Raw genomic sequence first — 11,302 nt, 5'->3', positions numbered from 1 at the left:
TAGTTTTGTTTATTAGGGTGTTGCGGGGTCTGTCCCAACATCCATCTAAGTATTTTAGAGGCTTCATAGACAGTCAGTCAGTTAGTTTTGAGTCTCTTATCTATGTATATATGTAAGTATTCTATTTTGAGACTCGAGTTGCCTCTTTGGCCAGATATGTATCATTTAAGTTGTTTATGTCTCTGCATAGCACTGAGTTATTCTGTTGAGTAGGTTTCCGCTGAGTTAAGAAAGCCAGGCCAAGGGTTCGCTTGGGGCCAGCAATGGTCTCCGAGTGCCGGTCCCGCCCAGGGTGTAGGCTCGGGGCGTGACAAAAGACTGCGTACATGAAAAAGACAAAAACAATTGTCTTAAAGCTATCAAATCTGACATGGTTGGTGCACAACTTTTTAGAGTAGCAGACTCTCAACCAATGACTTTGCTCAAAGGGTTTGTGTCCATATCATATTAGTCTCTTCTCCAAAGACACAATGGAAGTTTTGGCAAACAAAGTTTAAATTTTCTGAAAATTCATTAGCTCATAAAGAAAAAACCATCTTCAAGGAAGAATACTGCTCATACTCAAAAAGGGACCTAATGGAGTGTTGAAGCGTCTTTGTTGTATTCTAAGTTTTGTGTCTTGTGTTCTTATATTGTAAATATAATCCTAAGTTATAAAGGATAGTAAATCAGTTGCTTGTCTAAGTCTTAAGGTTGAGTCAGATTAACTAGAGTTAGTTAGTCGAATCATCTATGTTTTAGTCAAGGCTCTTTACATCATTGTTTTGATGTTCTCTTGGGTAGAATTGCCTAGGTGTGTCAACTAGAGTTAGTTGATGTGTGGGTGCTGCAGAGTTGCTGCTTGTCTATGCTCTTATCTTCGAGATCGGAGTTGGTGGCTAGGGTTAGCCTTGTTGGGTTCTTGAAGTCTAGATCAACTAGAGTTAATTGGTATAGTAGAGTTATTGCTTAGATTTCCTTTGTAGTAGAGTTGATACAGTAAGGGGAAAGGCATTAAGAGTTTAATTCCTAGGTTGCAAAAGTTCGTAATTTGAAACTTTGCTCCGTTTTAAGTGAAACAGCGTTTGGGCTTAAATTTTGTGAGTACAGGTCGTGGTTTTCACCTCCCTTGATCAAGGGGGTTTCCATGTAAAATCCTTGTGCCTGATCTACTTTGAGTTATTTATTTTCCGCACTATTATGTTGTCGAGGGACCTGGTCCAGGGACCACCAGTGGACGCATATATTCTAACAAGTGCTTGTGAAGAAATCGGGTCTGTTTCATTCCACAAGTATTTGTCATGGACCCTGTATCATCTCAACTATTCAAGTTCTGTGTTGTTCAGTGTAGATAATGGGAAGGATTCTCAAAGTTATGTAAATACGAAAAGAAAATCCTGTGTTGAGCATTTTAAATCTCATTTTCAACTACCACATATCAAGAACTGAGTTGCTTCAAACAACCAAGATAAAATACACTTAAGTACTTTGCGTGAAATTGAATAACATAAGAGAGCAGATTGGTAACTAAATAACATACAAGAGCAGGTTGGTAACGATTCCACCTAGTGCCGACTACTAACAAGCTGGACCTTCATCTTTTTGAGTGTTGAAAGAGCATCTTTCATGCTAATTCTTGCATCAGGTCTCACTGAAGTGCAGTTCAAAGCTAATTCCATGATAGATAACAAACATTGCATCTTTGTAGTGATTTGTTCATCTCCTGGCTGTACCAAATTAGAATCCACCACCTTGTGAAGTTCACCCGGAAAGGAATCACTAATCCAACGTTGTATGCTCAAGTGTCCAGTAAATATTTCATCACTTGGTCTTGTTCGTGTGAACGTCTCCATCATCAGTATGCCAAAACTATAAACATCACCAACTCGTGGATACTATTCCATCTTGTCCATACTCTGTAATCATGGTCGAAAATGGTCATAAATCAATATATACCAAGGGGAAAGAATTGTTTTGAGTATTTCAATGATACGAGAAAACTTTAAAAAGTTTAAATATACCTCGAGCAATATATCCAATGGTTGCAATTGTCCTTGTTTGAACAAAAGCCTCCCCTGCACCTAACATTTTTGCAATGCCAAAATCACTTACATGAGCAACCATTTCTTCATCTAACAAGACATTGCTTGGCTTCAAGTCACAATGCACCACAGGCGTTGAATAGCCATTGTGGAGATAGTCCATTGCAGATGCAACATCTATCATTATATCCAGTCTCTGCAATAAGTTCAAGAACAAGTTGTGAGAGTACAACCATTTATCAAGTGTCCCGTTGGGCATGTATTCCAACACTAGGGCCTTGAAATCAAGATTGGAGCAGCTAGTGATGACTTTGGTCAGATTTCTGTGGCGAAGGTTCCTTAGTATCTCACATTCTGTGTCAAAATTTTTGAATGCACCCTCCAATTGCACATTGAATACCTTTGCTGCAAAAATGATACCTCCTTAAGTATCCCTTTATAAACCATGCTGAAACTCCCATTACCAAGCAAGTTGGTTTCGTTGAATCCTTCAGTTGCTTGTTCAAGTTCATAATATGAAATTCTTTCATGCCCTTTTACGAGAGACACATCTTTTTGACTTGCATTCTTATTTGTGTTTCTTAATCTTAACACCACAATTCCAACAGTCAACATGAAGAGTGATCCAATCCCTAATAGAATATATAAACCTGTAAGCACTCTTTTTCTTGTTGACTTCTTTGTAGATTTGGTAAGGCATGGTTTTACGTTAAATCGGGAGTCACCACAAAGTGCATCATTGGACAAGAAAGATTGACAGGTGATATTTGCAAAGGGACCACTTGTGGGAATTTCTCCACTGAGTTCATTGAAAGAGATATTTAGGTATTTGAGATACACAAGAGCTTCTAATGACTTTGGAATTTGACCACTAAGATTGTTATATGACAAATCCAAGTATTCCAAGGACAACATTTTGCCAAATGATTCTGGAATAGGCCCCTCTAATCTATTATGTGCTAGAGAAAGATTAATCAATCTATCTAGACTCCCTAGAGCACTAGGAATCTTACCAGAAAAATAATTATTCGACAGACCAATGAGTGTTGCAGCCTTTAAGTTTCCGCTCTCCAGTGGAATTTCCCCACTCAATAAATTGGATGAAACATCGAATTGTATGAGATCTTGAAGGCTCCCCAAGCTTGAAGGTAATCTAGAATACAGCTTGTTGTTATCTAGATAAAGTTCCCTCAAACTGGTCATGTTACCTAAGCACGAAGGCACTGAACCAGAAAAATGATTTTCTGACAAGTCTAATGCACCTAGATTCTTTAAATTGCAGATAATATCTGGTATGGATCCTTCTATCTTGTTGTCAAATAAGTAAAGTTGTTGAAGGTTCAACATGCCTTGGACAGTATTTGGAATATGTCCAGTCAACTCATTATAAGACAGACTCATCTTTGTCAATCCAGTAAGATTACCAATTTCTTGAGGAATGACGCCCTTCAGTTTACAACCATGTCCTCTAAAAACAACTAGAGAGTCGGAGAAAGTACCAACCGATGGAGGCAAAACACCACCTAACGGATTATTACTAAAATCGAGTACTCTTAGATTCCTACAGTTTGTCAATGATGCAAGGAAGCTCAATATTGAATCGCTGACAAAATTATTCCCCTGCAAGTTCAGAAACTCAAGGTATTCTAAGTTACCAAGTGATTTAGGAATTGGACCTGTGAAACTGTTTCCTGAGAGTTCAAGTATTCTGAATTTCGATGAATTAGAGATTGAATCAGAGATAAAACCACTCAGATTATTTCCTCCACAAAGAAATACTTCTAGGTTGGGCATTCGACAACCTAAATCTGAAGGTAGAGTACCTGAAAGCTTGTTTTGTCCAAGCTCTAGCATCTGCAGTGCTGATATGTTGAAAATGCTTTCAGGGACAGAGCCAGTAAGCTCATTCATAGCTAATTGCAGTACCTGAAGTTTCTTAAGATTACCTAGCTCTCTTGGTACAGTTCCAGTAAACTCATTATCAACAAATACCAATGTTTGAAGCTTTCTGCATTTCTCCAGGTTTTGTGGAATAACTCCATCTAGGGAGTTTCTTCTGAAGTAAAGTCCTTCCAAGTCTGGAAGATGATCACATATAGTTTTTGGAAGCTTACCGGTAATATTGTTGTCGCTAAGAGCAATTACTTTCATCGTCGTAATGTTGAAGATTGATGGTGGTATTGCGCCAATAAGCTGATTAATTTGCAGGTCTAGGACAGTCAGGTAACGAAGATCGCCAATTTCCCGAGGGATCTCTCCCTCAAGAAAATTTCTCTCCATTCTCAACACTTGCAACTTTGTTAGATTGGAAAGGAAAGTTGGAATTTTCCCCGTAAATTGGTTGTTTGATAGGTACACATAGCATAGGTTCCGTAACAAACTTAGAAATGATGGAATGGCTCCGGTGAAGTTATTGCTTCTAACATTAATGAATTTCAACCTCTGCAAATGAGCCAACTCTTGTGGCAAATCTCCATGAAAAGTGTTGTTGCTGATGTCGAGGAAAGAAAGAAATGAGAGGTTTCCGATGTGTGGAGGAATGGTACCATGAAGTTGCATGCTCGAAATGTCTAAAGCAGTGACTCGATTGTGGCGGGAGCTGCATGTGATTCCAATCCAGCTGCAAACCGGGGTGGAAGAAGACCAATTGCTTGCTAAGATATTGTTAGAATGAGAAGAAATGTGTGATTGAAGTGCAAGAAGAGCAGCTTCATCAGTGCTAATATTAGCAAGTGAAGTAGTGTCATGTAGTAGAATGAAAATTACATGAAAAAAGAGAGGAGTGAAATTTCTGCCCATAATTAAGTCAAGAAGGTTTCTCATTGAGCTAAAAGAAGATGTATTTAATATAGATATCAAATTTAATCATGATATCTATATACATATTGTACGGTTATTCTTTTTATGACACTAATTCTGCACAATGTGCGTTGCACGCGATTTCTAATTCGTGAAAATCAATTTAGGTACTTTGTTTTTTCCCTTTCTACTAAACCAATTTCGAGTGTGGGGGTGGCGGTGGGGGTAAAAAAATAAAAAATTGAAATTAGAAATATCTTTTAAAAACAACTTTTAATTTTTTTTTTGGGGAGGGGTGGTAGGGGGCTGGGGTGAGGGTGGGGTAAAAAAATTGAAGTTAAAAACATTTTTTAAAAACGAGCTTTTTTTTTTTGGGTAGGGGGTGGGGGTGGTTGGGGGCTGGTTTGACTGTAGGGACAAAATAAATTGATATTTTCAACAAAAATAAATCGTAATTTTAACCTGGAAGGGAGTTTTGGAAAATGTTTTCCTTAAGTTTTGAAGGGAAGTCATTTTCCTAAAACTTGAGGAAAATGAGTTGATTTGGAAAACATTTTTCAAAATATTTTACCCAACCAAACATGAGAAAATTGGAAAACATTTTCCGGAAAATGTTTTCACCCTAAAAAGAAAAAAACTTTTTCTCCAACAACCTTGTCCGAGACTCCCTCCCTTCATTCAATATATTGACTATTAGTTTCTTCATATGTCGTGGAGAATCTATCTTTCACACTTATTAGTCACTAAGCTGATATAAAACTTATGAACTAGTTGTATGTGTTGTAGATAATAAATAGGTACGCCAATAAAAAAAAAGAAGGGTTTCCCATTGAGAATAAATGTTGGCAAAGTCTAACTGATTTCATATTTATTTTTAAAAGTGAAAGAAAGAAAATGAAATGGTTGAAATGAATGGATAAGTAATAATTGTAGGAACCTAAAAGAAACAAATATTGAATCCAATGAGGGTGAGGACCTCCAAGTCTTCTTTTTTAATGTTCATAATTTAATTCGTTTTATTGTCTATTCGTTAATTAATTTGTGGACATTCAAGTTCAATAATATCTTATTTGCCATTACATATATATAACTCAAGTCTCATACAAAGCATATATATATATGTATGATATGATCTAGAAATGAAATATAAATTAGAACGAAAATAGTGAAATATAATAACAACAACTCAAATCATCTAGTTAGATCAACTTTCAGGATTGAAAAACTTTTTTTTTTTTTTAACAGGAAGTTAAAGGAAGAAAAAAAAGGTGGAATAAAATAATATTTAAAGAGGCTCAAATTGCTTTCAAGAGTCCTCCATTATAAAAAGGGAAGTGGAAAGGAAACAATAATATCCCCTTTTATGCAAAAAGCAAAGCAATCATTAAAGCAAAAAAAATTCACTTTCCAATATTTTACATTTATCTTATTGTTGAACCTAAGACCAAAGAATGCTTTACAATATCATCTTAAAATTGTGTGACTTTATAATGGTTAGTTGCCACTTGGCTTAACCTTTATTATTTGGAATTCTGTTGTCCGAATAAGGCAATTTTGTGGTGGTTATAAACACTTTACATTAAAAAATTTTGTTTCAAGGATTCAAATTTGAAGTCTCTAATTAAGACGAAAGAAATTTCAATAATCTCACCACACCGGTTAATGATATTGGAGAATGGATATATATAATCTAAATTCTCCCCTTCCAAGTATATGAGATATTAATCCCGCGACTGAGATGAAACCACGACTAATAAGGTGGAGAAGAGGATATCATATGTTACAAAAAAGAATAAATTAATTTATATGGTGATAATTTGTATCGTTAATCTTAACATTTAACGCAATATTAATTTATTTAGCTTTGTCACAGTGAAATTATTTTTCCATGTGGAGTGCTACGTGACAAAAATTTTAAATAGAAGAGAGCAATGACATACGCAGAATTTTTTGTAAGCGGTCGATATTTAAAAATGAATAAACANTATTAGTTTAAACTAAATGCATACTTGAAAGAAATATGTTAAAGAAAAGACTGATCTTACAAAATGTCACGCCCCGAGACTACCCCCGAGACGCGGACACGGGACCTAGGACCACAAGTGATCCCAAGCTAACTCTGCTGGCATGATCATGAGCATACTAAAGATAAGTTGAATAATAAACTGATGCGGAAGCTATAATCATTAATAAAATGAAAAAAAATGGGGAATACCCATATACTATAACTGAGATATATGAAAACTGATGAGTTTAATACAAAGAAGATATTAACTCAATTCTAAGCTAAATCTAACTATGTCTGAAAATAGCCTCTAACTAACTAGAAATGCTCGGACAGGTCCCAGCTAAGTCTAGCAAACTGAAACTAAAGGACTAAAAATACTGAAAAGAAACTCATGACTATTGTCCTCGAAGAATGAGGACTCACCACTGATTCTGCTGAACTGGAGATCGGGAACCGATCTAAGCGTAATCTGGATGCTGAGAACTTGAACCTACATCACGAGAAGATGTAGCGCAGAGTATACGTCAGTACTTGAAAGGTACTGAGCATGCAGGATAAAATACAGCTGAAATAACATATAACTGAACGAGCAGTAATGCAAGAGCATAATCTGAACATGATATAGCTACTGAATACTGAGCTAACTGAATGCAATGATCAAATTTATAACATGCTGAAACTGAATACTGACTGTACTGTAAATGAGGTCAATGCAATAGAATCTGAGTGAACTGTGGGAGTTACTAATAACCGACAATAAAACCACATGAGCTAAATGTGGAGTCCGATGTATACGCCCCATCAGAGGACCCAATATACCCGGCCAAAGGTATAGGGGCATGACTGGCGTGATCACTAACTGATATTGCACACAGAGAGGACTTACACCCACGTGGCTCGTAGTTCTGGGACTATATGGGTACGCTGAACCCTAGAACAACTCGATATTATGCTACTCCCAATAGATTAAGTGGTTAACACATTATGACTGAGTTTCTGTATTTAATGGATAGCTCAAAACTGAACATGCAATCTGAGAATGCAACAATTAATCTGATAATGATGCATTCATAAACTGAGGCATGTATACATTATGACTGAATAGCTCAAAATACTGACATGTAGATACTCATACTTGAAAACTCCTTCTTAGAAAACAATTCAAAATCATATTATACTATGATCATTGATGACTTGGGAAGTCATGCATACTTCATAAACATTGATGGTATATCTAGATACCATATTGTTCATACATTGATGACCTATTCGATTGTCATATTAATCATGTTTTAGAAGCTCTTTCTCAAAACTCATCTTAACTTTCTCAAAACTCAGTTTAAAACTCAAGTGTTGTCTTAAAAAAAGCTTCTCAAGATTTATAACTCAAAATAGGGTTTATGCTGAAATATACTGATAATGTGGCGTTCAAAACTGGAGCATGTATATCTGAATAACTGAAATATCTAACCTAGCATGTGTAATTCAAGAACTAAAGAAATACATAGCTAGGGTTCTGAAATTCATGCAATAAATTGATGACAAACATGATAATCTGATTTGGGACATATTCATAAGTAATTCATGATAATCTGCTGAAATTCTAGAAACCCTAGGTCTGTTAATAGTAAGAGAATCAAGAAACTGACTAAGTTCTAAGGACCTAATGGGCAAAAGGAATCCACTAGTGAAATCCCACATACCTGGTGACGAATTCCACTAAGAAATCCTTCAATTTCAGGGCTGGAACTGGAGGAAACTTGTTACGTTCTTGAACTAAGGTTCTTGACCTCTTTCTCCTCTTAGTGTTCTAATTTTTCTAAGTTTTGAAGAATGATCTGACTTAGGTAAGTTCTAGTTATGTTTCTAGGCTTAAACTGACTAAAACCTCATAATTTAGGGTCTAAACGATGTAGCTTAGGGGTCCAACGAAATAGGAAAAGACCAAAAGACCCCTGACTTAACTGCTGTCGGAGTGATCGACGGACAGGACCTACGGGCCGTAGGTCAATCTACGGTCCGTAGATTGGGGTCGTAGGTCAAGTCTGCCCGACAGGGCTTCACTAAAATGAGCATAACTTTTTACTCGGAGGTTGGATTTTAGAAAACTCGGTGGCATTGGAAAAAGGGTTCAATTATCTATCATATAGTAGGTCATGGGATACCTAATTCCTTTTGTGCTAAGAGTGATGACCATTTGAAGTTGACCCAATTAACAATTTCCCCCTAATTGGCTGTTGGCCTTCACCAACGATAAGACCTACGGACCATGGATCGAATGACGGTCCGTGCTGGTCAGCCGTCATTCGTGTCAGAGGCTGGGTAAAGGGAGCCTCGATCCACGGACCGTGGTCTGGCCTACGGACCGTGGGTCTGTCCGTGGGTCGAGACTTAGCCGATTTTCTGAGCTGGGTTTGGGGAGGGGTTGCAGTGGTGAACCACGGACCACCAGCACGGGCCGTGGTCTGACCTATGGTCCGTGGGTTGCACCTACAACTTCTCAAAATCTGCATGTTTGGTCTGTTTCGGATACGGGGCGTTACACAATAAAATGATTTTATTCAAAAGTACTTAACCAATATATTGACCATATTCATCTTCAAGAGTTTTTATTACGTATTAATCATATGTTATTAACTATTAGTTTGTAACTTATAGATGAATATGATCACTTTTTGACTTTTTAGCTTGCAATTATGTTAGGAGGTGAAAATGTTGTGAAAATATTTTGATTAATTAAGATTTAACTTAATAGATATTTTATAACATTTTGAATTAGGATAGGGGTAAAATGGTATTTCAACTTTTAACTTTGTGGCTTTCCTCTGTTAGTATAACTAGTTTCACAGCACGTGCTGCACGTGTGTATCGTATCATATAGTATATGATGTTGTAAAATGAAATTAACTTGATTTTGGAGAATAAAGAATGGAAGAAACACATTCAATATTTTGTTGAATATTTGTAGTCATTGGCAATGCAACAATCGTATAATCAAAATAAGTTGCTTCCTACAACTGTGACAAAAACCACTCAAGTACTTGTGAAAAATTAAAATCTTAATCTAACTTGCATACGTAATCAAATAAGATACAAGAGTAGACGGTCTGATTCCACCTATGGCCGATTATTGACAAGATGTAGCCTAATCTTTTTCAGTGTTGAAAGAGCATCTTTCATGCTAATTCTTGCATCAGGTGCCACTAAAGTGCAGTTCAAAGCTAATTCCATGATAGATAACAAACATTGCATCTTTGCATCAATTTGTTCATCCCCTGGCTGCACTAAATAGTAATCCACCACCTTATGAATTCCACTTGGGAAGGAATCACTAACCCAACGTTGTAGGCTCAATTCTCCACTAAATATTTCATCACTTGGTCTTCTTCTTGTGAACGTCTCCATCATCAGAATGCCAAAACTATAAACATCACAACTCGTGGATACTATTCCATCTTGTCCATACTCTGTAATCATGGTAAAAGATGATAATAAAAACTTCCTAGTTAAAATGCAACATGCCAAAACTGAGAGTATCAATCCATATCTAGGGGAAAGAATTGCTTAACTATAAAAGTTTCTAATATACCTGGAGCAATATATCCGATGGTTGCAATTGTTCTTGTTTGAACGAAAGTCTCCCCTGCATCTAACAATTTTGCAATGCCAAAATCACTGACATGACCAACCATTTCTTGATCTAGCAAGACATTGCTTGGCTTCAAGTCACAATGCACCACAAGTGTTGAATAGCCATTGTGGAGATAGTCCATTGCAGATGCAACATCTATCATTATATCTAATCTCTGCAATAAGTTCAAGAACAAGTTGTGAGAATATAACCATTTATCAAGTGTCCCATTGGGCATGTATTCCAACACCAGGGCCTTGAAATCAAGGTTGGAGCAGCTCGTTATGACTTTGGTCAGATTTCTGTGGCGAAGGTTCCGGAGTATCCCACATTCTGTGTCAAAACTTTTGAAAGCACCCTCCAATTGCACATTGAATACCTTTACTGCCAAAAGAGTACCATCCTTAAGTATCCCTTTGTAGACCATGCTAAAACTCCCTGTACCAAGCAAGTTGCTTTCATCAAATCCTTCTGTTGCATGTTCAAGTTCATAATAGGAAATCCTTTCATTCTCTTTTACCAAAGACACATCTGCTTGACTTGCATTCTTCTTTGTCTTTCTCAATCTTAACACCACATATGCAACGGCCAACACAAGGAGTGATCCAATCCCTAACAATGTATATAAACCGATAAGCACTCTCTTTCCTCTTGGCTTCTCTGTTGACTTGCTTTGACATGGTTTTACATTAATCCAGGAGTCACCACAGAGTGCATCATTGGATAGGAAAGATTGACTGGTGACATTTTTAAATGGACCACCAGTGGGAATTTCTCCACTGAGTTTATTGAATGAGAAATTCATGTATTTGAGATACACAAGAGCTTCTAATGAATTTGGAA

General features: G+C 36.7%; 1 protein-coding gene and 1 pseudogene across 1 annotated transcript in view; both read right to left on the bottom strand.

The window, feature by feature from the left end:
• Positions 1–11,302, bottom strand: part of LOC125873949 (probable LRR receptor-like serine/threonine-protein kinase At3g47570) — a 134,839-nt gene that overhangs the window by 121,414 nt on the left and 2,123 nt on the right. The window lies entirely within an intron of this gene.
• LOC125872902 (probable LRR receptor-like serine/threonine-protein kinase At3g47570) lies at positions 1,484–2,783 on the bottom strand (annotated as a pseudogene).

Source organism: Solanum stenotomum, chromosome 8 (assembly GCF_019186545.1).
Source record: "Solanum stenotomum isolate F172 chromosome 8, ASM1918654v1, whole genome shotgun sequence".
In the NCBI taxonomy this organism is placed as follows: Eukaryota; Viridiplantae; Streptophyta; class Magnoliopsida; order Solanales; family Solanaceae; genus Solanum; species Solanum stenotomum.
This window is presented reverse-complemented; position numbering and strand designations above follow the sequence as displayed.